Here is a 27,465-nt window from a genome sequence, read left to right on the forward strand (position 1 = left end):
GTCTCACTAGTATCTTTTTTCTATTTTATTTTATTGTTGGGGTAATGTATTTTATTGTTGGGGATTACAGTCAGGTAGTGGGTATATTATTCTCGTACATTGATACCCCTTCTCATGTTTTGTCCCCTTTTCCTTCTCCCTACGCCCTCCCAATCATTTTGTTTCCCCCTACTTCCCTACCCTATTTCAAATGAACAAACGTATATAAAATATACCAGGTAATAAAGTCAGATACAGTAACCACATGAGATTAACCATAAGGAGTAAAAAAGAGAAAAGAAATAACATAGTACATTAAGAACAATGATCACAAAGATAAACCTTTTGTTTCCATATCCTAGAGTTAATTTTGTTTAATCTCATCCTATACGATCATATTGTGATCCTCTGCTAGGTGAATCCTAGATGTGTACTAATTATTACAAATGAGTGAAACCATGGAGTGAATGTTCTTTTGGGTCTGGCTTACTTCATTTAATATGACTTTCTCCAAGTCTTTGCATTTCTTTATGAATGGGATGATGTCATTCTTTCTGATGGCAGCATAGAATTGCATTTCTTTATGAATGGGATGATGTCATTCTTTCTGATGGCAGCATAGAATTCCATTGTGTATATAAGTACCACATCTTCTTAATCTGTTCATCTAATGAGGGGCATTTGGGTTGATTCCATGTCTTAGCTATAATGCATCGTTGTGCTAGTAATTTAGTATGCCCTTGTTTCTGGACATTTGGGTAAATACCAAGGAGTGGTGGGATTGCTGGGTAGTAGTGGGAGCTCTATGTTTAGTCTTTTGAGGAACCTCCATACTGCTTTCCAAAGTGGTTGAACAAGTTTACACTTCCACCATCTGTGCAGTAGCAACCCCTCCTGGCCATATCCCTGCCAGCATCTGTTATTAGATTTCTTGATAATGGCCATTCTAACTGGAGTGAGGTGGAGTCTCAAAGTCATTTTGATTTGCATTTCTTGAATGACCAGAGATGTGGAATGTTTCTTCATGTGTCTATTCGCCATTTTTGTTTCCTCTTCAGAGAAGTCTCAAGTCTTTAGCCCACCTTTTAATGGGTGATTATTTCTTTGAAGATTTGTTTTTGAGAGATTCAATTTATTGAGCTGTAGATATATTTTTAGATATGAGGCCCTTGTCTGTTTATGACTAGTGAAGATCTTCTCCCACTCTGTGAGCTTTCTATTTAATTTGCTAGTTATGTTCTTTGCCATACAGAAGCTTTGCAGTTTATTGCAGTGCCATTTGTTGTGTTTCTGGACCTTTATTAAAGTTTCAACCTGTACCAAGGAGTCATAGTGTATATCCTATTCCTTCCTGTAAAGTTTTCAGGGTATGTGCTTTTACATCAAGGTTTTTGATCTATTTGGAATTAATTCTGGTGCAGGGTGACATATAAGGATCCAGCTTTAGTTTTCCATAGGTGCTTAACCAATTCTGCCATTTGTCTAAAGAGGCTGTCTTTCTTCCATGTTATTTTTTGGGGGCTCCCTTATCTTGAAGATCAGGTACCCATAGGTCTGTGAGTTGATTTCTGGGTCTTCAGTTCTAGTCCATTGGTCCTCAGGCCTGCCTGTTCTTATGCCGGTGGGTGGCTGGTGAGGTGGCGAAGATGGAGTTTCATGCAGCAGGTGGTGCAGGTGACAGAGACCTACCTGGATCTGAGAGAAGTCTCAGGAATGCTGGCTACAGGTTAGTGTGTCCGGGCTGCAATGGCGGCTCGGGACACTAGCGGCCTTGCGTTGCGAAGGGCGGCTGCTGTGGGGTTCCTACATTCTGGGCAGGATCAGCCTCTTGCTAATGGGGACCATAGTTTTCAGATATTGCTCAGTGTTAGTCCTGGTGATTTGGCTGGCCAGTTGCTGTGCAGCAGGGGTCCGCTTGCTGATTTTTGTCTTTTTTTTTTTTTCCTTTTTTCTCTGGCTGTCCAAGGAGCTAGGTCTTGGTTGGCATCAGCCTTTATCTGTTTAGTGGTCTGATGGAGTGAGATTCTTGGTAGAAAGTGTGCCCTTAAGCCCTTAAATCTGTTTAATTTGAGAAAGAGGGTTTACCTACAAAGGATGTTGCCATCTTGGTCAGATCCCTCACTAGTATCTTTCAGTGACGTCTTTCAAAGTAGATTTGCCATCTCACATGGAGTTCACGTGTTGACATTTCATACTATTCACTAGTTTTATGAAATACAATATTTTGCACTCAGGTAAGCATGAAAAAAGAGAAGTCATTTTTCTCACCATTACCAAAAGTGAAAATCATATATGTTTATTATTTTGCACCAATTTGGAGGAAAGAATGATGTATCATTGATTTTTTTTAAATTTTGATTCTGGATTTCTGTTATGATACATTATATAAAGCCTTTGTTGATAAAATATCTATTCGTTTCACCATTTGTCATATATCTTTTCATTCTTAACTGATAGCACTTTATGCAAAATATAACTTGTGTGTTATACCTGTTTTACCTAAGTTTTCTTTTGCTTCATTTTTTTTTGTTTTCTATTTGTAAGTCATTTCCGTGGTCTTGTAGATTTCGAAATCTACATACTGTTCTCAGGTGATCACACAGGAGGAATGAGTGAAAATGAAAAGCAAATGTTAATTAGAAGACAGTTTAAATGACAAATAGGACAGACTGAAGAGGTAGGAAGCATCAAACACATAAAAACAGTACAAACTGATATTGTCCAGGTAGCCTAGTTATTACAAATATTTGGATATTGATAAAAATTAGGTAGTTGAGAATTTCACTAATATATGCAAGGAGGCTATAAAAAGAGGATGTTAACTAGGGGAAAGAGAAAGAAAGGGTAATGTTGTCCAACAGACATATATTCATGATAGTCCATGAATTGTGAATTGTGAAATGGTAATTCCTTTGTGAACATCATAATAATGACAATAAAAGCATTCTTGTTTAAAGAGGCTATTATGATTCAAAAGAATGAGCCAGGCATTGAGTTTCATGCCTGAGATCTGAAGATCAAGGTTCAAAGCCAACCCAGCCACAAAAGGACCTGAGACTCTGAACTCTAGTTAACCTCTAGAAAAGGGAAAGTGGGGGCTTGGCTCAAGGGTAGGGTGGTAATCTTGAGCTGAAGAGCTCAGGGAACACATCCAGGCCCAGGGGTAGGGTGGGAGCCTTGAGCTAAAGAGCTCAGGGACAGCGCCCAGGCCAAATTCAAGCCCTATGACCCACAAAAAAAAAAAAAAAAAAAAAAAGAGGAGGTGGTAAGAACTGTGATACAGATATGATCATTTAAGTTTAAAGAAAGAGGCAGTGAAACAGTGAAAAGAAATTCAAACCTTAGAGAAGGTTTATTGGTGAAATTACAAGGTAAAGGTAAAAGTTATTTTCTGATTATAGCTTAGAAAAAAATGAAAATTATAATGTTCAATACAGTTGAACTAATACAGACAGGATCAAAGTCTAATAGATTAATATACGCAATTGTGAAGTCTTGGTCTTTACATTGTTCTACATGCGTATTGCAACAAGTGGGAATATTATTGGACTTTGCTACTCTCCAAAGACCTGTAAGTGGAGAACCTTGCCTCAGAGATTAAGCTGCTGGCTGGTATTTGCTGTCTCTATTGTTTGGCTCATCAGGGAGTCCTGAACATATTTGGCAGCCAGATGCCAGCCTGAACTTCCATCCAATGGTTATTTATGCCATGTTTTTTTTTCTTTTTGAGCTGTTTTATTCTTGGGTACTGGATGTCTAGGATATCCACCTATCTACCAGATATGATTCATAGTCACCACCCTCAGGTTTCCACTCATGCTTAGAGAGTACTCCCAAGCCACAGACCTTGGACTCTGTTTTCAGCCTTCTGACTACAGCTAGGTACAGCTTTTGTATGTAGTTAAATCAGAACCTGTGACAGTTAAATGCATTGGAACAAGATGTTCCTTTTCCTATCCTTTGAGGTTAGGGAGCTCTGTCAGTAGTCTCCAGTCTGCTATTGGCTAGTAGTGGGATTTATGAGGTCTTCCAGCACTTCTTCCAGCACTTCCACAGTGGGACCAACAGCAAAATCCTGAAGTTTTTTAAGGACCTGTACAATGGTTGGTGGCCCACCTTTTCTGAGCCTCTTAAGCCTGTGGTTCACTGTGTTAATCATAGGCCACAGTGATCACCTCTGTGTTCTCTAGGCTCCAAGAGAAATACTCTCAATTTGGTATTTTTCTTCCTCTTTCTGGGTGTCAGAATATTATCCACAGGTGATATTTCTGGTCCTAGTCTCAGACTCTCACAGTGGTCCTGGCTCTTACATAAGTGTATCATACTCTTCACTTTTGTCGCTGAGCAGGTGGTAAAATTCTAAAATTGTTTATTTTTTCCCGCTACTGAGTTTTCCCATTGTGTTTCTTACCCTGGGTGTGTTAAACTGGATGAACTGATTTTACTTGCTGACATTTTGGTCCCCCTTCTGGCTAGGAGAGCTGTCATTGGGGGTACAACATTCCTTATCCCTCATGCATTTTCTTCTTGATTGCATCTATGTGGTTTCTTGGATTTGTGCCGACTATTTATATGGTTAATCTTCTCATGAGTCAATAGTTGGTTTTGTTACTTCATTCTTCTAGCAGTACTACTACAAGACAAAATTTTTCCTTTTTTATGTTCGATTCATTTTGAGACACAGTTTCACCATGTAGACCAGGCTGGCCATCAACTTTTAATTATTCTGCCTTTTAGGATTACAAACATTGGTTACCCTGGGTAGTGGTTTTTAGTTTTTAGACTTGATGAATACTAATTTATCAGTTTTTGTATGCATCACACTTTCGCTGGAACTAATAACACAAAGATAGGAAGTTACTTTTTGTCTTTTCTTTGCTTTCCTAGACCAGTCCTGGGCCTTGAACTCAAGGCCTGGACATTGTCCCTGAATTTCTTTTACTCAAGGCTAGTCCTCTACCACTTGGGCTGCAGAACTACTTCTGGCTTTTTCTGTTTTTGTGGTACTAAGGAATCGAACCCAGGCCTTCATTCATAGTAGGCAAGCACTACCACAAAGCCACATTCCCAGCCCAAAAGTTTCAGTTTCATGGTTTATGTTTGGATCTACAAGAAGTCTTTCATAGGTCATGTCATTTTAAAATATATGTCCAATTAGTCTGACATTTATTCTAATCATTGTAAAATTATTCATATTCAGTTTACTTTAGCACAACAACATAAGTTTGTGCCTTTCATTTTCAAATTTCAAACTTTTAGCTTTATGATGTATGATTAGTTGTACTGTGTTTTGTTTTGTGCTGATCCTGGGAACGAACTTGAACTTAGAGCCTGAGCACTATCCCAGAGCTTTTTTGCTCAAACTTACATTGTTCTATCACTTAATCCATGGCTCCGTTTCTGGCTTCTTTGAAAGTTAAGTGGAAATGAATCTCAGAGTTTTTTGTCTAGGCTGGACAAAACTCAGATCTCAGGCTCCTGAGTTATTGGGATTATAGACACGAGACACTGATCCCCAGCATCATAACACATTTTTTGTTTGCTCTTAAGTATAAGACATAGATCAAGTCTCTTTTTGAAAATGTACAATACTCTGACATTTTTATTGTAAAACTATCAGTATTCAGTGTACTTTGTCAAAATCAGCTGATAGAATTCTCCAAGGAAAATATTTTGGTCTTCATGTTTGGTGCATTTCATTTCTTTAATAAGCACAGCTAATTAGACTATTTCTTTTTTAGTAGATTTTGGGTAATTTAAATATTTCAACAGATTATTTTATTCTCCTTGTTGAACTTATAACTCTCTTTTTGTTATAGATGACCCATTTATGATAGCCATGCCCATTTATAATAGCCATATTACATCATACCCATTTATAATAGCCATATTACTTTAAACCTCTCCAAAGAGTTATTTCTCTTGCTTGTGACTGTTTTAGTATTTTAAAGAACAGAAGTGTAGCTTGACATTTATAATTTATTATAGTCTTTCTCTGAGAATATATGTATTATATAACTAATATGCAGTCATAACTAAAAATATATAAGATATCAATTAGAATATATAAACTAGAACTTTCATTATTATTTCCAAGCCTCCTTTACTAATTGCTATGTTTTTATAACTCAGTGTTCTAGTATGTCTCCTCTTATTCATGAAGATCCCACTTTATTCATAAAGGATATTTTCTCTGGGTATGTAATCTTTACTGGAAGTTTTTTTTATTTCAGATATCTTAAGGTATTTTGGATTTTGTCAAAGGCTTTTTTAGACATTTATTGGCATGATCATGTGATTCTTGCTTTGGGCTCAGTTAGTATGCTCTATTGTATTTATTTACTTACATTGAATCAGCCTCACACAGCTATGAACCAGCTGGATCATAGTGCATATTGGTTCATTTAACCCATACTGGTCTTTACTTCCCTTTTTTCTGTTATTGAAAACCTATTCAGGTTTGGGGAAAATATAATTCGAGTTTCATAAAGTGATAGTAATTTCTCCATTTGTATTTTGTGGAAAAGTTTGAAGAGTTGGTTTTTCTTATTCTTAAAAGGCATTATAGAATTCAGCTGTGAATCTATTGAATATTGGACTTGTCATTGTTGTGAGATTCTTTAGTTCCTTTACAGTTTTATTACTTGTTGTAAGCCTGCTAAAATGTTTTATATCAGCCTTGCTTAATTTAGGACATTGGGGTTATCCCGGAATATGTTCATTTCTTCCGTATTCTTTGGTTGGTTAGACTAAAGTTTACAAAGTACATTTGCAAAGTACATTCGTTTATAATTTTTAACTACCATACTGGTTATATCACATTTTAACCCTCATTTTACTGATTTATGCTTTGTGCTTGTTTAGTTTACCTTTTTGTATTATTGTTGCCTTGTACAGTTTTTTCAGTCTCCAGTTTATTTCTTCTCTAATATTTGCTATTTCTTTCAACCTACTGGCTTTGATTGGGCTTGGTTTTATTTTTCTAAGGCCTTCAAGTAAATAATTAGGTACAAGACCTCCCTATTTTGTTGATGTAAACATTATAAACATATAGACTTCCCTTTTAGAATTGCCTTTACAGTTCTTCAAAGCCTCTTGAGATGTATTGTGGTTGGTTATGTATCTTTTAATTAGATTTTAGGAATGATTTCATTTCCCCTTTTCTTCCTTTATCAATTCACTGGTCACTGGTCTCAAGAGGCTGAGACTCTCAGTCAAACCAGCCTGGGCAGGAAAGTCCAATAATGAAGTGATAAATGGATGCCTTGAGAAAGAAAAGCTCCAAGATTGTGCCTAGTCACTGAGTTCAAATCCCAAGAATGGCAAGCACACATACCTCTCCCCCCAACATACCCTAAATATTCAGTCTCCATTTGTTTGAATGTTTCCTGTAGTTTTCTTTAGTGTTAAATTTTAATTTTATTACATTATGGTCTGATAGGATTAGCTGAATTATTTCTATCTCTATTTGCCATTTACTTGTTAGTTTGTGTATATTTGCATTGATAGAGTATATATTTTCATGTATGTTCAAAATTTATATATCTTCCACAATATATATCCTCCACACAAAGGAGAATAAGTATGAGTTTTGTCTCATTGAGCTTACCTATATTCTCAAATTCATCTGTTTCCATGCAAATGACCTCTCTTAGAAGAGTAAAAGTCCCTTATATATAAATACTCAACATTTTTGTGATCCATCTTTCAAGTATAGGGTATTGGGCTGTTTCCATTATTTAGTTGTGGCAAATAGTGCAGCAACAAATATGGATGGATGTACAGGGGGGTCTTTAATATAATTTGACTTGTAATAGTCTGACTGAATGACCAAGAGTAGTACTACTTGATCATAATTTTGAGGACTCTCCAAATGTCTTTCACAGTAATTGTGCTAGTTTACATTCCTCAGCAGTACAATAATGTTCCTTTTTTCCTTATCTCCTCATGTGTAGGATTTTTGTATTTTTTATTGTCAGAGTGTGATGTATAAGAGGGATTATAGTTAGTCGTAAGGCAATGAGTATATTAGTTCTCAAACATTGCCGCCCCTTCCCATGTTTTTCTTCCAATTTCCCTTCCCACATTCCCTCCCAAGTTTATTTCCAATATATTGCCTTGTAAATATTGGTTCATCCTTTGTCTCATTTGTTTTTCTCTGTTATTCCTATTCTTAATGTAGGCCATTCTTACTGGGGTAAGATAAAATCTTAATATTGCTTTGATTTATGTTAAAGTGTGAATGTTGAGTATTTCCTCCTATTTTGTTGACTGTTCTTCTCATGAGAAATTCTGTTTGGCTTCTTTGCCCGTGTATTCGTTGGTTGACTGAATTTCTTGAATATTGTGGATATAATGACCTTGTTACATATATAGCTGATAAAAAGATTCCATTTTTCTTTTGGTTTAATAGCTATGTACTTTGCCATGCAGACATTTTTTTTACCTTGTTACAACTTGATTTTTCAATTTCCTCTCCAATTTGCTAAGCCCCTATATTAGACTCAGACTTTCTGACAGTGCCAGTTAGTTCTGTTTTATTTCAAGATTTCATATCTTAAATTGAGATCGTTGTTTCACTTTGAGTTGATATTAGTACAATGTGAGAGTGAGATACAAATTAGTTATTCTACATATGCCCAGGTTTCCAACACCATTTATGGAGATGGCTGTAGGTGCATGTGTTTATTAATGGCTCTTCTAAGCTACACTGTTAGCCTGAAGACTATTAGCTTGGAGCTAGTAAAGTGTAGCCCTGCAGTAAAACGGGAGTTTAGAATGTGATACTTCTGGCATTGATAATTATATTAATGGCTGTTTCTGGGCCTTACAAAATTTCCTATGGGTTATTGCAGTGTTGTCTTTATCTCAGTGAACAAAGACATTATGATTTTGATGCATAGTGCATTGAATTTGCAGATTGCCTTGGGTAGTATGCCCACTTTTTTTTTTTTCAGTCCTAGGCTTGAGCTCAGGGCCTGAGCACTGTCCTTGGACTTTCTGAAGGCTAGAGCTCTACCACTTGAAGCCTCAGCATCACTTCCGGCTTTCTTCTATGTATGTGGTACCGAGGAATTGAATTTGGGTATTCATGCATGCTAAGTAATCCCTCTACCACTAGGCAAAACTCCCTGGCCCAGTATGCCCATTTTTACAATATTTTTTCTGCCAGCACAGGAACTTGGGAGGCCTTACAACTTTTATTGTAGGGGTCCTTCAGTTGTTAGTATGGTTAGGCTTGATTACTCCATATTTTTTTTTGCCAGTCCTGGGCTTGAGCTCAGGGCCTGAGCACTGTCCTTGGGTGTTTTTTTAAGACTAGACCCCTACCACTTGAGAGCCGCAGCACCACTTCACCGTTTTCTATGTATGTGGCACCAAGGAATCGAACCTGGGTCTTTGTGCATGCTAGGCAAGCACTCCATCACTAGGCCAAACTCCTTTCCCCTACTACTCCATATTTTTTTGAGGCTATTACAGAATAGCCTTAATTTCCTTCTCTACCTGCTCATGGTTGGTATATGAAAAAGCTACTGATTTTGTGTTTCCTTTGTTTTTGCATCCCAATTTTAGATACTAATTTGCTACAGTTATCAGCTTCAAGATCTTTGAGTGGATTATTTTACATAGCTTAGAAATAAGTTCATATCATCTTACTATAGGAATAGTTTTCACTACTTCCTTCTCTATTTGTATCCTTTTAATGTCATTCTCTATAGTTAGGAGTTTCTATACTATATTGAAAATTAGTAGATATCTTTGTCTTTTTCCTCGTTTAAGATGAATTTTTAAAATTGTAGAATGACTTGGTATTTAACACTCCACTTTCACCAAAAGTGAGGTAACTGAAGAAAAGATTCACCTCAGAATTAAATAACACGAAATCTAAATGGATTTTATTTAATTTTCTTTTTATCAGTAATTGTAAATCCAAAGGTATTTGTTTAATGAATTCAGTGTGACACTACTTCTTCTTCATGAATCATTTATTCATCTTAATTTATATGATGTGACTTTGAGCCTTCAGTTGATATTTCAGATATAATTGACTACTCTTTCCTTCTTTCAGGATCTCTGTTTATAAGGTCTTTTTTCAGCCCTCCTCCTTGGGTTTGTATATATTGGAAAGATGAATGGTTTAGAAATAAGAGTGCGCTCTCGTTAGAAGCATGAACTACTAAGTTCAAGGCAAAAGAAGGTGTGAAAAAAAATAACAAAAATGAATAGGCAGATCCGAAGTTAAGCAGTTAAATTGACTAATAGGACAAGCAGGCTTGAAGCAAAGGACAAAACCCAGAAACATCAAATAAAAACAACACAAAACAGCAAACTAGTACTTATCAGGCATACTAGTATCTCAGGAATATTTGTGCATTCAGGAAAATTAGGTTATAGGGGGAAAGGATAAGAGATATATGAATAACATGAATTTCCCTAGACCTTGTGTGTATACATGAGGAAAAGTAGGTTTGAAGGCTTGAAAATATAATTCCAATGAGAGGATTGCTATCATATATGATAGTTTCAGTTTAAACATAAAAAGAAAGAGTAAAGAAGAAAGCATGACAAAATAAATACCAGTAAATGGGTTCTTAAATGAAGGAGCCATTGGGGACAGGAGAGGAAGGGGGAAAGGGGAAAATGCAAGCAAGAATACATTGTATATACCATAGAAATAATAAAAAGAGGAAAGGTGGGTTAAAGAGGGGTAAAGATGTTGAAGGAATGACACAGATTAAGATATATATATGTGTGTGTGTGTGTGTGTGTGTGTGTGTGTGTGTGTGTGTGTGTGTGTGTGTAAACTGCTTAGTTAAATGTCAAAAACAAAATTTGATGCCCTAAAAAAGTAAAGGGACAGAGGGATTGAGAAGGATAGGTGAGAATGTTGAAAGGGGTGACATTGATTTGTATTCATAAACTGCTTTGTTGAATGGCAACTCCTGTGTATAACTACTAAAGATAATAAAAATATTCAACAAAAGAATATTTAAAGAAAGGGTAATACAGTAATGATTAAATGGACTAAAGTGATTGGTGAAATAGAAAGATAAATTATCATTTTATGAATTGCAACTGGGAAAGATCAGAATTGACAAATGAAACACTCAGTACAACCAATACAGAGTCAAAGGCTCTATTAGACTGATATGCAGAAACTTTGACACCCTAGTTCTTGTAAAAATTGTCCTGTGTCCTCCAACGGGCTGCAGTAATGTTGGGCTTTGCTACCCTCAGAGGATCTTTAAGTGGAGGGGGAGGACGGAAGGATGACATTGTTTACCCTGCTGGCTGATGCTCTGTGTCACTATTCTTTGGTTCAGCAAGGAGTTAGTTTCAAGCCTGCTTGGCTACCAAATGCTACCCTTAGTCTCTGTCAAATGCTTCCATTTACTGGATTTGAGTTGTTTTACTCAGGGGCACAGATATTCTAAGGCCCCTAGTGATTTTCCAGGTGTAATAAATATTTGCAGCCCTCAGGTCTTTCCTTTCAGGCTGGAGTTTCTAAGCAAGCAATCTTTGGATATCTTTTTCAGCCTGCACCTTACAGCTGCAGCTTTGTTGAAACTAAACTGTGACATAGTGAATTATTTTTCACCAAGATGTGCCTTCCTCTGAATTTTAGTGGTCTATTGTCAACAGTCTTCTTTAGGTCTCTGTAGGTTGGCCATGTGTCCCCCTCCTCAGGTTTCTGGAGGGATAGGTAACCAGTGTGGTGGGATAAAAATAACTAGAAAGAACTGTAGAAAAAAAATTTAAATTTTTTTTGCTATTTATAATTATAATTAGTAGAAGGGTTACAGTTACATTCGCCAAATAGAAGATGCATTATTTCACAAATATTGATACCCCTTCTCATGTTTTTGTCCCCATTTCCCTCCCCCAACCCCTTTCCTTTCATCTTGTTTTCCCCCCTTCCCATTCCTATTTCAAATAAATAAACATATATACAATATACCAGGTAATAAGGTAAGATACTGTAACACTATGAGAATAACCAAGGGACAGCAAAAGAGAGAAATAACATAGAACATTAAGAACAACAGTCACACATTATATGGCTCTTGTTTCCATATCCTGGAGGCCCATTCTTTTAGCTTCATCCTATGTGGCCTTATGTATTTACATTTTGCCCTATTGCTATCCCTCTGCTAGGAGAGTCCAAGGTTTGTACTAATTATTACAAATGAGGGAAACCATTGAGTCTGGCTTACTTCACTTTTTTCCCAAGTCTTTTCACTTCCTTACAACTGGAGCGATGTTTCTGATAGCAGCATAGAATTCCATTGTGTATAGATACCACAACTTATTGATCTAATCATCTACTGAGGGGCATCTGGGTAGGTTCTATATCTTCGCTATGGTCGATAGTGCTTCAGTGAACATTGTTTTGCTCGTGGGTTTAGTATGTCCTTGTTTCTGGACCATTGGGTAAATGACAAGTAGTGGAATTGCTGGGTCATAGGGGAGCTATATGTTTAGTCTTTTGAGGAACCGCCATACTGCTCTCCATAGTGGTTGAATGAGTTTACACTGGGAGTGTAAACTCCCTCCACATCCCTGCCAGCATCTGCTATTATTAGCTTTCTTGATAATGGCCATTCTAACTGGAGTGAGGTAGAATCTCAGTTGTTTTGATTTGCATTTCTTTTATGGCCAGAGGTGTTGAGCATTTCCACAGGCCATTCTTATTTATTCTTCAGAGAAGTCCCTCTTATAAGTCTTTGGCCCATCTTGGGGTTTTTTTGGCCAGTCTTGGGCTTGAGCTCAAGGCCTGAGCACTGTTCTTGGACTTTCTCAAAGCTAGAACTCTACCACTTGAGTCTCAGCCCTACTTCTGGCTTTTTTTTTCTATGTATGTGGTACCAAGGAATTGAACCCAGGTCTTCATGCATGCTAGACAAACACTGTACCACTAGGCCAAACTCTCCCTGGCCCATCTTTTAATGCAGTGGTTGTTACTTTGAAGATTAATTTTGGAGTAATTAAATTTTTTTAGCTGTTGATATATTTTAGATATGAGGCCTTCATCTGTTATATGGTTAGTAAAGATCTTCTCCCACTCTGCGGGCTGTTTAGCTTGCTAGCTATGTCCTTTTCCATAAGAAGCTCTGCAGTTTAATGCAGTCCTATTTGTCCAAGCTTTCTTTGATTTGTTGTGTTTCTGGGTCTTCATTAAGAAAATTTCGACCTCTGCCACGGAGACCTAGTGTATCTCTGATTCCTTCTTGTGAAGTTTTCAGTGTATCTGCTTTTACCTTGAAGTGTTTGATCCATTTGGAGTTAATCCTGATGCAGGGTGACATAGAGGATCCAACTTTAGTTTTCTACAAGTGCTTAACCAGTTCTGCCAGCTCCACTTGTTGAACATAGTCTTTTAGGGAAAAAAATTTAAAGAAAAAGGAGGAAGAGGAAAACAGCAAATACCAAGCAATCAATCCAGATATAAAAACAAAAATAAAAAAAGAGGGCTAGGAATGTGGCCCAGTGGTAGAGTGCTTGCCTAGCATGCATGAAGCCCCAGGTTCGATTCCTCAGTACCACATACACAGAAAAAGTTGGAAGTGGTGCTGAGGCTCAAGTGGTAGAGTGCTAGCCTTGAGCAAAAGAAGCTCAGGGACAGTGCCGAAGCCCTGAGTTCAAGCTCCAGGACTGGCAAAAAAAAAATCAATCTTGAATCCAAAAAGATAATAACAGTTCAAAATGTATCAAACCAAAACTCACACACACACACACACACACACACACACACACACACACACACACACGAAAAAGAAATAGTGCATTCCGTATTCTATCTTCATTGAGGTTTAGTTTGTTGCTCATTAAATTCTCTGTTCAAGATGATTTGCACTACCAGTCATAGGTTCCATTTCCTGATGAATGAATGCATTTCTTCAGGTGAAACAGGAATCCTATTTCAGCTACAAAATATGCTATATATCCTAAAAGTTCCCCAGAATAAAGTGATATTTTTATGCAGGAGAAGGCACTGCCAATCAGAACTGTGTTGTGGGAGATGTGCTGAATTGCCTGGCTCCTCCCCTCCAAGCTATGTGTGTAAGCCTCTGCCTGCCAGCAGCTGGTATTTTCTTCTGAACTTGCATATTTTTCATGGGTGGGTAAGATAACCTGTGGGAGGAGAATTGTAACTGTTTTTAGTTATACCTGAGACCATGAGTCCCAATTTACTTAGAATATTCGGCAGTACTTGCCTCTACTCCATGGATTTTAGGAGCAAGTTAGTTATCTGGCTTGGCCTCTTTACCGGCATCCTTTGGTGGAGCAGCAGTTTTGTGGTATAGAGATTCTCCTGTGGATCAGGATGGAATTCCTCTTCAGTTTTAGTACTTTTTTATTGCTCTCTGTGTTTCTAAGTATTTGCAAAACTCTAAACCTGGTCTATTTCATTTTGCTTGTGTAATCAGAGAAGCATTTTCAGATTTTAAAATAGATGAGAAAAGAAAATAAAAGCAAAGAGAGTCCCTGTCTTTAGCCACGGCATCAGAACTCTTTAGCCAAGGCTCCTGCATGAGATGTAGTGTACAGAGGGAGAACTGAAGGCAGGAAGAGGAGTTATATAGGGTGAGGATGGGGAGGAGGTGCGGCTGCAGCAGATGGGGAAATAGCCTCAGTGGATGAAGTGGACCTCCCACTGTCCCCAGGCGTGCCAGTTACCTGGGCTACAGGTGCTGGGCAGGAACCTCTAGAGAGGGCCATATGTACATGAAGGAAGAACAAAGAACAAGGGGCCCTAAGAAATAACATTTGATTTCTACAAGACTTGGACTGCATATAGTTTTCCTGAATGCCTCACTTAAGCTGACTTTTCTTGCTGATGCCCTATATTTCCTGATCGTGAGGGGAAACTAAACTTGCTCCCTTTCCTGATGCTGAGAGGAAACTAAACTTGCTATAAGATGCCATGTGTCCTTGTCTGCCTTAGCTTTACTTTCTTTCTAAATTGAATGTTTCAAAATATTTTACATTAACCAGGTGCCAGTGGCTCATGCCTGTGATTCTAGCTACTCAGGAGGCTGAGATCTGAAAATCATAGTTCAAATCCAGCCTGGGTATGGAAATCCATGAGACTCCAATTAGCCACCTGAAATCCAGAAGTGGTGCTGTGGCTCAAAGTGGTAGACCATTAGCCTTAAGCTGAAGAGCTCAAAGGGACAACATCCAGGCCCAAAGTTCATGATAAGTATGATTTTTTTAAGTTGGTAGATCTCAAAGTTAATGATACATCATTCTTTAATAAAAATCTGCAAAAATCTGAGTATAAGGGTAAAATAGAGATTGTGAGGATTTACTAAAGGCTGCAATATTGTTGGGAAAGTTAGAAGTTTAGACTGAGGAAGGGACAAGATTATATTATGTAATGGAAGGGAAGTAATTATATTGGAATAAAGTATATTGAGGAAAAGACAATAAGACACTGGGAGTTGCTGTTCAGTTTATTAAACAGTGTCAGCTTTACTATAAAGTGTCTTCCACAGGTCGCACTACTTTGGGATGTTCTAGAAACTGATGCTTTGTAGGCAAACAGATTCTTAAAGAGTAAGTTTTATCAGAAAGGGAAAGGAAAGCCACGAAAGAAAACAAATGAAATCACCAAAATAAAGGATTCAAAGAGGAGTCCAAAGGAGTCCTCTCAGAATAAATTTGCAACATAGGTCCTCCTTTATCTCCTCTCCAGCTTTACACAGATTGGTTGAAAGCTTGTGCAGAGGATCTTTTTACTGGTTGAGTGGCCACCCAGTGTAGTATGGGAAGAAATGTTTGAGCAGTAACTCATAACCTTATGGAATGAAGCAGCATTTGGTCATAAACCCAAGGCCCTATGGGAACTATGAAGAGACATAGGTTATCTATAACCATATTATATGGTGCCACTTTTTATCCTTGTATTCCTAATGTTCTCTTTTTTCTCTCATTCTTCCTTCTCATATGGAAGACTTCTGTTAGACAATATGGGTGATGATTATTCCAGGTTACTTTCTGCTGAGAAAGCAGAGTTGGGGTAAGGCAGTCTGGATCCTCCTCCAGGAATGGTTTTGATTGAAGGCAGATTGCATGTAGTTTATATGCTGTTTCTATGGACTACTGTAAAATTGCAAGGGATAGTTTATGTGAACCTTCTTTTTATGGCCATTTGTAGGTTGGTGGAAAAAAAAAACCAAGCAAGTTGAGAATGCAGGGGTAACATACCAGAATTTTATATTAGATAGGGGTCCTAGAAAAAGGTAGTCAAGTTGACCCAGGTGAGAACCATCCTTGAGTAGCTTACTGGTTTAAATTACCAGGCCTTTGGGGTTATTGTAAAGTTTAGACTAGTTCTCTTGTCATCCCCAACACAACAGTCTTCATTGCACCAGTGAGCATAATTAGAACTCTTCTTCTTTTGTAAAATCTCAGCTGCTAGGGAATCAGTATGTTCCTGTAGATTTATAAAATTTCTAGCAAAGTCATTAGCTGTCTTTAGCATAGTCACAGGCTGTCTCTGGACTAAAGCAGAAGAAATAATTCCTTCTATTCCTCACTCTAGGCTCAAAATTATTGCAAGTTATATAGCTCCATGCATGGAATGGGGCTTCTGGGTTTCTCCTGGTGCTATAGAAATAACATGTATCAGAAAGGCAGGTGGAAGTTGCCCATTGGCAGTTACACAGGCATATGCATCAGGGAACTAAGCTCTTGCTTTAGTTACTCTAAGGGCAAAACACATAAGTCCATCTGGAATTTTAAAGAATCCCCTCTTTTCTGAAGAGCTTTTTTTCAGCTGTAGGGTATATGGTCCCTTCTCACCAGGATAAGCCTGATACCAATAGGTCTCCCTTCTTGCTGGTGTAATTTCCCTGTTAGTGTTTCTGTTCATCATTGGGATGAGATATCCCAGATTTTGTGATCTCATGTTCACAGTTCCAGTGGGAGGGAATCTGTGTCAAGAAAATAATATTTTAAACCAAATTTAAGCAACAGAGAGATCTATAGAAATAACTCCCAAGCAGTGTTTGTTTATAACCCATAAAGTTTGAAAAGCTAAGTTTGACAAGTAACTTATAAGAGACCCTGATCCCTCTTTGGACTTGATTGGAGATTTATCAGAATTAATCTGCAGCGGCAAAAGATTTAAGATGAATTATAGTTGAAATTTGGAAAAGCAACTGAATAATCTAATTATTTCCATCTCATTGCTGAATATTCATTAAGATTTACATCATTGTACATGCCACTAGGCTTTTGTCATTCTAAATAAGGACATATGAATATAAACTTTTTGGTGTATAATTAATTTAGAGTGAACCTACTTAGCATGTGTCTTGTTCAGCTTGGTATTCTAGAAAGCATTCCTACTTGGTAACTAAAATATGTAGATTCCAACAATTAATAACATACAGTTAATATATACTTTGATATACTTAATTACAAGGTGACCATTTAAAACACCTCGAGGTAGAGTTCAATGAATTTTAACTGGTCTGAACTTTTCAAGTGAGCAACAGCTCACTAGAAGAGCTGTCTGGATTTAATCATACATTCCTAGACTTAGCCTCTATCTTATGTTTGTTCAAGGACTGAATGCTTATATCACCATTTTTAGCAGATAAGGAATATGGCAAAACTGAAGACCTTTTAGAAGATGGCAAAGTGTTTAAGGCAAACTGAATAAGCTAATTTGAAAGTCAAAAGAAATCCATGAAAATGAAGTAGTGAAACTCTCCTTCCAGAGATGGGTATATTTCCTATTTTGTCCCTTGGGTTTTGTGTAGCTTTTGTATGTGCCACCCCAGCTCTTTTCATTGCTAGAGCAGGCAGCCCAGGGTATTATGGGAAGAATCTTTTGAGTGGGAAATCACATTATTATGGGAAGTAGTAGTATTTCATCAGGAGCCATAGGCATTATGGGAATAGGAATCACTGTGATGGGTCACATGTTTCTAGCTACTATGTTATATTTATCATTTAAACAAAATGCCTAACAGTTCCTCTCATTAGTGGTAGCAATTCCCAGTGGGTATCTTAAGGTTTATCCTTCCCTGTTGGAGTCCCTCTCGGATGCCCACATGGTGGGGATAAGATGGTGGCAGAGCCCATGAGTAATACAGACCCTGGAGACTAGGACTCTGGGTGCAGATCTGATCTTTAGTCCACAGAACGTGCTTGCTACATACAGATCAAGTGCTCGCAGCCATGTCATCAAATAGGGATGACCATCAACCAGTGGTGTCCTGAGACATGCCCCACTTGCTCCAGGTAGATGGGGCCAGGCGCCCTCTAGCTCCAATTGGCTGCAATCACATACACACACTGAGTGTGTACATGATTAAGGGCAGATGGCAAACAGCAGGGTTTCCCACATCTCCCCTTTTTCTTTATTTGGATACTCATATGGGGCCTAACCAGCATAGCTAAGGAAAACATAGGTCCTGCTGCTGCAGAAATGGGCTTGGTAGGCCAAAGAGGACTAGGGCTAGGTGGGTTTCAGAAACAGGATTGGGGTAAACGGGAATCACAGCCCCCATGTCCTTCCCAGCATGCTCCCCTGCTTGGGAGTCAAGTTCATTACTCTGGGCCTCCACAGTTCCTGTTTCTTCTGGTTCCCATGCGGGGGTAAACAAAGGATGAGGTAGCTTTGAGGATAGTCTGTGGCATCCATGTCTGGCAGAGCAGTCCAGGGTAGTTTTTCTGGATAGGTCAGTGTCCCAGGCTGTACTTACAAGGTCACGAAGGTGGAGGCAGAACTCAAGTCAGCTGGCTGTAGCTGGCGGAGGTGTCACTGAGAGGCCATTTCCTAGTGGCAGGAACTTGTGGATTGCCTATTCCTGAAACTTGAGAGTTAACAGTTATGCAAAGAAGGTGGATCATGTGCTGGTGGAAGAGAGGGCGGAAGCATTGGGGGCGTATCCCAGAGGTGGCCTTATTTCACATCACAAACCATAGCCACACCCTCCCATCAGGCGGCAGGCGCCATCTCTGCCATTTGTGACGTGCTCCACATCTCCCCCTTATTTCATTAGCAGGTGCTTGCCTTACTTGAGGGTGTGCCTGTCTTAGGTTGTCCCCCTCTGGGGATCTTACCCGTCACTGACTACCACCCTAGCTCTTAAGGCAATTCACCTGCAGGGTTGGCAGACCCAAATTGAGATTTTAAGTAGGGGAGATGGCCAACGTCCACAAAGGTAACCCTTCTATTCTCTGGTCTGCACCTGTACGTCCTGGTGAGAGCCGGGGCCAACCTCATAGGGTTCCCAGTCCATGTCTCGTTATAATGGCACATGTGAGGCAAACCCTCGCCCCATTGTTAACAGAGGGGGGGCTGGCTCCTGCCAGGTGTTAGTGATCAGGTCCTTCCAGCGGACAAAGGGCAGGGGGGTTGGGCGAGGTAGCATTGGTGCTCCAATAAGCAGGGGAAAATCCCGTTTAGATTTGAAATTTAAACATTTAAAAAGTATCAACAAGCTTATCTTGAAACCTAATGCTTAGGTACCTATATCCCCCCATTTTTACTTGTTTTTAAGGGGGTCAATGGCCAAGAGTAGGCTAGCTAAAGTCCCAGGAGTGGAATCTGGGCGAGGATCCGTCTTCTATAACTTCTTCAAGCTGACTCAGGGGCGTTGTCTCTATGCTTGACCAGGGACCCTAAAAGCTTAACCTACTTTACAGATTGACAGGCACATAGCCTTCTTTCCTGAATTTGTGGCTGGTGTCAACCCAAAATCTGCTCATTTAGGGCTGGGCTTAGACCAAAATTAGGATTGTAAACTATCCATAATTTTGACAACCTTAAGTTCTAACTACCCACTATTATACTTACAAGTTCCTGCCCATTAACACAGGTATTAGTAAGGCATGCTTAGAAAGGATTTTCTGAGCATAATCTTACCTGGAACTTGGTAAGAGCCAAATTTACATCTGAATAAGGATCTGCTGTTCTTTTCTGTGGGCCCACTGGAACCTGTTACAAACTTACAAGGGGGGAATTGAAATAGCAATTAAACAATCATTTTGTTAGCCCTAATTTTAAAACCCTTATCCCAATTTATTACATTTTAAGAAATACTAATCACATCCCCCACTTTTCATCAGATTTTCAGTGTCAGTCTGCAAGGGAGAGGTAGGATGAAGCCCTGTTCTTTCTAAAAAACAGATAAGCAAGGTTTTTGAAACTGATAAATTTACATTTAAATTTTTGATACTTATCTCCAAATTTAGACTCAAGGAAATTAATTCCAAGTTTCCTGATGCCTTTTTGCTAAAGAGAATACAATGTTTACAATGTAAACAGCTCTATGCATTACAATAGATTTTAAAGTAATTCCTCTTTGAAATAATACAAATCCCTTGAGGCATTTGACTTTGCTTGGAGTTTAGACTTAGATTTAACCAACTACCCATTTTTTGTATGTTAGTTTCAAGTATAAACTTGTATACTTGTACATAAGTATAATCTCGAACAAGTTCGCTCACACACATTCACGCATTCACACTCAAACATCTAAAAGCGCGCAAAATTAATATCGGCCGTACATTTTCTGAAGTTCTCAAAAGATTCAAATACAAGGATCCATATTTAGGACTGGTACCAATTTCAAAGACAAAAACCGGACAAGGAAAAACATGTAACATGGACAAGACAGGGAAGCAGACAAAACCAGACAAGGAAAAACCCCTAAGCTTCTGATGGCATGCCTGGCCTTAAACTATTTCCTGATAGCTAGGTGGCGGAGGCCATCCTCAAGCAAGTGAGAAAACAAAACAAGAAAATTGGGCTGGGTGGATACCCTTACACATGTCTTGCCAGTGGGACTCGAACCCACACGTCCGCTCTGACATATTCCGTTATCGACCAGAACCCTAAAAGAGGCGTCCCTTGACTATACTCTGTTTTAGGCCACAGTACACTTTTGAGAAAACGGGGGATCGATCGACTTCTACTTACCTCTGGAGGCCTTTGCTTTTAACCTGGGCGTCTTTTCTGAAAAGGGTTGTGATAGGAGGGGCGGTAAAGGAAGACCACTGCTTATAGAAAAAAAGGCAATCCTTTATCTCAGCAGCATACAAATTATTAGGAATTGATGAAAGTCTTGGGAGCCGTGTTTGGGTGGCCCCCATGGGCATATTTACTGTGGGGGGCCGAGGGAGGAGGTTCTAGGCTGCCTGGGCCCTGGAGCCAGCCGTGGCTGCCCACAGCAGAGTCTCAAGGAGGCGGGAACTTCCTGCTTTTCCTAGATCTGCCAGGGCGGATGCTGTCTGACTGAGGGTAAAGGACACCTGGCAAGTAACCATGGGAGAGGATTACTGAGGGAAGGGCTCCCCACCCCAGGGGATTTCTGAGGAGGCCCAGGAGCAGGAAAGAAGCATGGGAGATTACTGAGGGAAGGGCTTCTCACCCCAGGGGATTCCTGAGGAGGCCAAGGGGCATGACCCGCCAGGATGTGGGGGAGGCCTGCTTTCATTTTTGAGCTTGAGATCAATCAGAGATGGATAGATTTGCTGGCCCACACCCTTATCTACAGGAGAGGGTTAGCAGGGGTGGGATGGTGGTCCCTTATCTACAAGCGCCACAGCCATCGTGGGTGAGGCTTCACCTTCTACAGGGTCAGCAGAGAATTCTTCCAAGGGGGCCCCAGGACTCTGGGTGCAGATCTGATCTTTATTCCACAGAACGTGCTCGCTAAATACGGATCGATCAAGTGGTCTCAGCCACATCATCAGATAGGGATGACTGTCAGTGGTGTCCTGAGACACGCCCCACTTGCTCCAGGTGGGTGGGGCCAGGCACCCTCTGGCTTGTGACTGCCTGCAGTCACATACATACACCGAGTGTGTACATGATTAAGGGCAGATGGCAAACAGCAGGGTTCCCCACACTTCCCGAGCCATTTCTTTATTTCCTTTCTCTCATTTTGGGCCACTGGGATTTGAATTACTTTACCATTCTTTCCCTTCCACAATGAACTAACAGCTCTAAACTCATGTGTTAATACAAATTATTTTTCTGTTCAGTGGCTGGGTGATGTATTTTCTCACACTGAAATGTTTTTAATACAGGAAGTTGATAGCAAGAGTGGGTTTCTATTGTGGCTATTACTGATGATATGGAATTCTTGATGCTATTGGAATTGTTTGACAGAAGGAATTTTGAGTAGGTTAGAGTTGTTGGCCAGAGACGCATTAGAAGAGTGTCAGCAGAACTCAATGGACAATTCTCTGAAATCAGACTACAGATAGAAATGTGGAGAGTAAAACCTCATTATGTTTCAGATTAGGTTTCAGATGGAAGGTAGACACTGTTGGGAATTGGATTAGAGGAATGTCTTTATCAATATTTTCCTTGCTTCAGTTGTTCAAGCACATACAGGCCGCTGTATGTGCAGGGGGATCCAGATACTGCTAGAGTTTGTGACAGAGTTTAGTGCTAATTTTAACACTGATAGAATTGGTGAGGTGTTGAGAGAATTGATGAAATGTTGGGGAACTTTAGACGTATAGACAATAGACAGTGATATAAAATGGCTCAGAGTCTTTGAAGGCAGGACTTCCCAGGACACTAATGAACTACTCAAACTGGAAGTGGCTCTGTGCCTCAAATGATAGTGTTCACCTTGAGCAAAGCAAGGTTAGGGACAGCATCCAGGCCCAGAGTTGAAGCCCTAGGATAAGGAAGGAAGAAAAAGAAGGGACGGAGGGAGGGAGGAAAGAAGGAGGAAGGATGAGCCCTTAGTAGTAAGGACTTTTGGGTGTATTGCTAAGCTCTGAGGCTACATGGTGAACCTGTGCCTTATTCTTCATTTGAATAATTCGAGTTGAATTAGTAGTAATGTTATATATATTTAAGAGATATCAATCCTGATGGGTTTTCCATATAAACTGACATTTAAAAAAAACTGACATTTTTAAGAAGCCATTTCAGCAGGAAAATGGATAGATGTATCAGAATATCAATGTTTCCCAATGGGTTTCTTCTTTGTGGAAGTTTTTATTTTGCTTTATCATTTTACCTACCTAATAAATGTTTACAGAACAAAATTACAGTTTAATATACCCTTTTGTGGGTTAGTCATCTAGATCAGAATAACAGTGATTTATTGACAGACACTAGTTTCTAAAGTTAAATTCCCTTACTATGTCAAATGTCGTTTCACTTTCAGGGTCAGTAAAGTCAGAAGGGTTTTCTGAGAGATGTAAAGACACCCTGAATTCTTTCATACAGAGAATGATGGAGAGAGAGAAAGCAGTGGAAAACTATCTCCTTAGAACTTACGTAACTAAAAGCAACTGGTGACCACATAATCTTTCCCTGGCTCCTTCCTGTTTCCCTGGGAAGAGGTTAGGCTTGCTTTTTAGGTACATTAAGATTTGAAGATTAGTAGCATTAAGGGTGTGCCTAATCTTGCCCCACTTTGATGAAACAATAATTTTTTAAAATTTTAAAATTTTTATTGTAATTAATAGAAGGGTTGCATTATATTTGCCAGATCATCGCTACCCCTTCTCATGTTTTTGTTCCCATTTCCCTCCCCCACTCCCTCCCCTCAACTTTTTTTCTCCCCTTCCCTATCCTATTTCAAATAAACAATATGAGATAACCAAGGGACAACAAAAGAGATGAGAAATAGCATAGAACATTAAGAACAACAGTCACACGTTATATGGCTCTTGATGCAACAATAATTTTAAGCTAAGCCATTTCCACTTTGAGTATAAGTGCTAAAAGATGAAGTTTCATGTTTTGTTTATCCAAATACCAAGGTGCATAAAGTAGTATTCATTTGTGCCAATAAACAATGTATAAACATATACATAGTCATATTAGAAATATCAGGCATGAAGTTAAGATTGACAAAACCTCCTTTACCTAAATTATATTAAAGGAGCAATGTGACATGTGGCATACATTGCCCTGACACCAGAATTCCCAACTCTATACCTGGAACTTCTCCTCATTTTGATTTCCACTTGAAATGTAACTGGTTCCAGGTAGCCTACGAGCTGTCTTTGTTCTGAACTTAACTCTGCCTTCAGTCAGCTCTGAGTCTTGAAATAGCTTTGAAGATGGGCCTCGTTGACTCTTTGATTGGGCTTCTTAATAGTAATAATGTATTACCTGTAGTGACTCTTTGGCATCTATATAGTTGTCTAGTCTTGCTGTAGCAAATCTTTTAAACCCTGCAGTCACTTGAGCACTTCTTAATTTTACTGTAGCTTCGATATTATTGTGGTATGTAATTTGTGATCTTAGAGTAAATGTCAGTAATGAAGATTGGAAAAAAGAGCCTGTATAACCAATGCATTAGCTATCAAGTCCTTTAGTGGTAATTAGACATTTAAGGCCAAGTAAATTGATGTAGGAAGTGAATTTGTTATTCAATAAATTGTGATATAATTGATACATCTATGTTTCTGACATAGTTTGTTCAGGATAGATTAGTAGTCAAAATTCCATATTATAGAAGTAATTCAATGAAAAACATTGATCATTGTCAAAAATTGGAAATCTATGATATTTTCAAAAAAACAATATGATTTAGTGATATAAGCCTTTGTCCCTTCCCTAAAAACTCAGGAAGAGACTAAAAAATTACTGAACCTGCTCAAATAATCATGTAATCTTATACTCTTTCAGAGTGACACCTAACACTGTATACTAGATGGAAGGAGGCTTCATCTTTATGTAGATCAAGGGTGAGGGTTGGAGAGTTGGGAAAATACATAAATACATTGCCTAAATTATGCAGGACCTCATTTCATGAGAACTGGTTAGTAAAAGAAATTCATTAGTTACAAAGGGAAGAAAAATAACTGCAAGATCACATCAGTTATTCTTAAGTAAAATGGGCTATAGAATTATATTGTACTGACAAATTATTCAAGGAGTAGGAGAACTAACTAGATTCTTAAAATGTTGGCTCTGGGAAGATCTGAGACAGATATAGGAACCATAAAGGCCCTAAAATGGTGCTTACTCTAAGAAAATAAATAAGACCCCACAGAGAAGGAGATTAGAAAATATTAATAGAGTCCCAGAGGATAAGATTTAACCGATCCTAGTATGTGAATCAGTTAGTACATAAATTACCACGAGAAGAAGTATACCAGCTAAATATATAAACCTTACTTGAAATAATATTAATAAATGAGATTTATAGAAGAGCCTAATAGCTCCAAAGAACATCTACAAGTCTCAGTCATGAATATATTAGCTGGCTGCTAAAGGATGCATGATATATCACAGACCTTTAAATTGTTATCACAACTATTTGGACAATAAAAGATCACATTCAGGACAAACTTACTTTGAAATCACATACTCTATACTCTTCAGATTTGTCACTAAGAACAGATAGAACACATAAGGCACAAACTACAATGAAGCTAAATTAGACCTAGAGAAACAACTAGACATCATAGAACACCTTTAATCCGGAACCAGCAACAAATAAACATGCAAATAAACACATGGAGATACATTTCAAACCCTGGAAAGGCTCTAAGTGACATAACATCTAGATAATGGACCCTACATAAAATCAACAATAGATTATTCAGGAAAAAATAGGAAGACACACACTTTCAATAGACAGTTTTCCAGATAACTTTATTAAACTAATGAAAGCAGTAGCCGGATAAAAGAAAGATTGGGACTGGGAGTTTTGCCTAGTGGAAGAGTGCTTGCCTAATATATGAAGACCTGGGTTCGATTCCTTGGTACCATATGCACAGAAAAAGCCAGAAGTAGTGCTGTGACTCAAGTGGTAGAGCTAAGGAGAGAAAGCCCAAGGATAGTGCTCAGGCCTTGAGTTCAAGCCCCAGGACTGGCAAAAAAAAAAAAAAAAAAAAAGATTGGGTGGCAGGCTAAGAGAACATAACCATAGCAAAAATTTTGTGATGTAACAGTGACCCAGTAGACTTTACATATGATTTACCTTTGGTAGATAATATTTGGTAGACAATATAAAAAACATGATGGGGGCCAGGAGTTTGGCCTAGTGGCAAAGTGCTTGTCTAGCATGCACGAAGACCTAGGTTCAATCCCTTGCTACCACATACATAGAAAAAGCTGGAAGTGGTGCTATGGTGGTAGAGCTCTAGCCTTGAAAAAAGCTCAAGGATAGTGCTCAGGCCCTGTGTTCAAGTCCCATAACTGGCAAAAAAAAATGATGGCCATGATAAAATATGATGACCAGTGATACATGTAAAAATTATGAAATGTAGATTACCAACTAGTGCTTTGTTAAATGGCAACTCCTTTTAACAACTACTTAAAATAATAATAAAAAATAAAATAAAAACTATAGTTAACATCCATTACTTGTCCTACTTACTTGCTAACCATTTATATAAAACAATACCTGTTAAAGTGTGGATATAAAGACATGAGTAATGATTATGGGAGCTGGGAGTTTGGCCTAGCATCAGAGTGCTTGCCTGGCATACATGAAGACCTGGGTTCAGTTCCTCAGTAGCACATACATAGAAAAAGCCAGAAGTATAGTGCTGTTGCTCAAATGGTAGAGCTCTAGCCTTGAGACAGCCCAAGGACAGTGCTCAGGCCCTGAACCCAAAAATAAAGAGTAAAGATTATAGAAGTACTTAGAGAAACAACACTTTAAATACTGTATGGCCAACCCTCTAGAGCATCGAGATCAACAATAGAATGCAGGAAATTAAGTAAGATATTTCTTCAACTCCCAAACACTTTATTTCATGTAGAAAAACTTATGCGTAAAATAATACAAACACTGAACATTGTTTAACTAAGTTCTTTGTAATACTTTTAAGTAAATAAAGCCAAGAAAATATAATGCTACATGAAGAACCAACAACATTAATAGACTAAAAGAAGCAAAAATAGAGGGAATTAGAAAAATGAGAGAAGGTGTTTATTAATATGGAAAAGACAATAGGATTAGATATCACTTTAGGAATTACATGGTCATCAGCAAGATTGAAGAGAGATGCCAAAGGCAGTGACAGACAAAATTACGGTGATAGAAATATCAAAGTACATGATAAACATCATTTGAAAGAAACCAAAAGCTACTAAAATTCATTAGTAGAGACAGTACATTCCTTATTTAAATAGCATACTAACCATTGCAAATACAATTATAAAGTCACAAGATTTCACGTGGGGAGAATAAGAACAATCACTAAGAGTATTATACCAGTATGTGTCTACTTTTCCAATGCCACAGTCAATTGAAATTAGAATTCTTGATGACATAACATTATGACATCTCATCACTAAGGACCAAAACACACACACACACAACACAGTTGTTTTAGTAGGATTTTTTTTAAATTTTATTGTTGGGATGATGTAAGTTTCAGTAGGATTCTATGCAAGTAAATGCCCATGTGCATCAAACAAAACATTTTGCCTAACTTTTTGTATGAAAAGATATGGAATTTTTGACTAGCAAGAGACCTATTACCATAAGATATATACCTTTGCTTCACTGAATAGAGCTGAGTCCT

General features: G+C 38.4%; 1 long non-coding RNA gene across 9 annotated transcripts in view; it reads left to right on the forward strand.

The window, feature by feature from the left end:
- LOC150069090 (uncharacterized) overlaps positions 1-27,465 on the forward strand; it is a 100,043-nt gene that overhangs the window by 32,186 nt on the left and 40,392 nt on the right. The window lies entirely within an intron of this gene.

This window comes from Megascapheus bottae, chromosome 1 (genome assembly GCF_031878675.1).
Source record: "Megascapheus bottae isolate mThoBot1 chromosome 1, mThoBot2.hap1, whole genome shotgun sequence".
Lineage (NCBI taxonomy): Eukaryota > Metazoa > Chordata > Mammalia > Rodentia > Geomyidae > Megascapheus > Megascapheus bottae.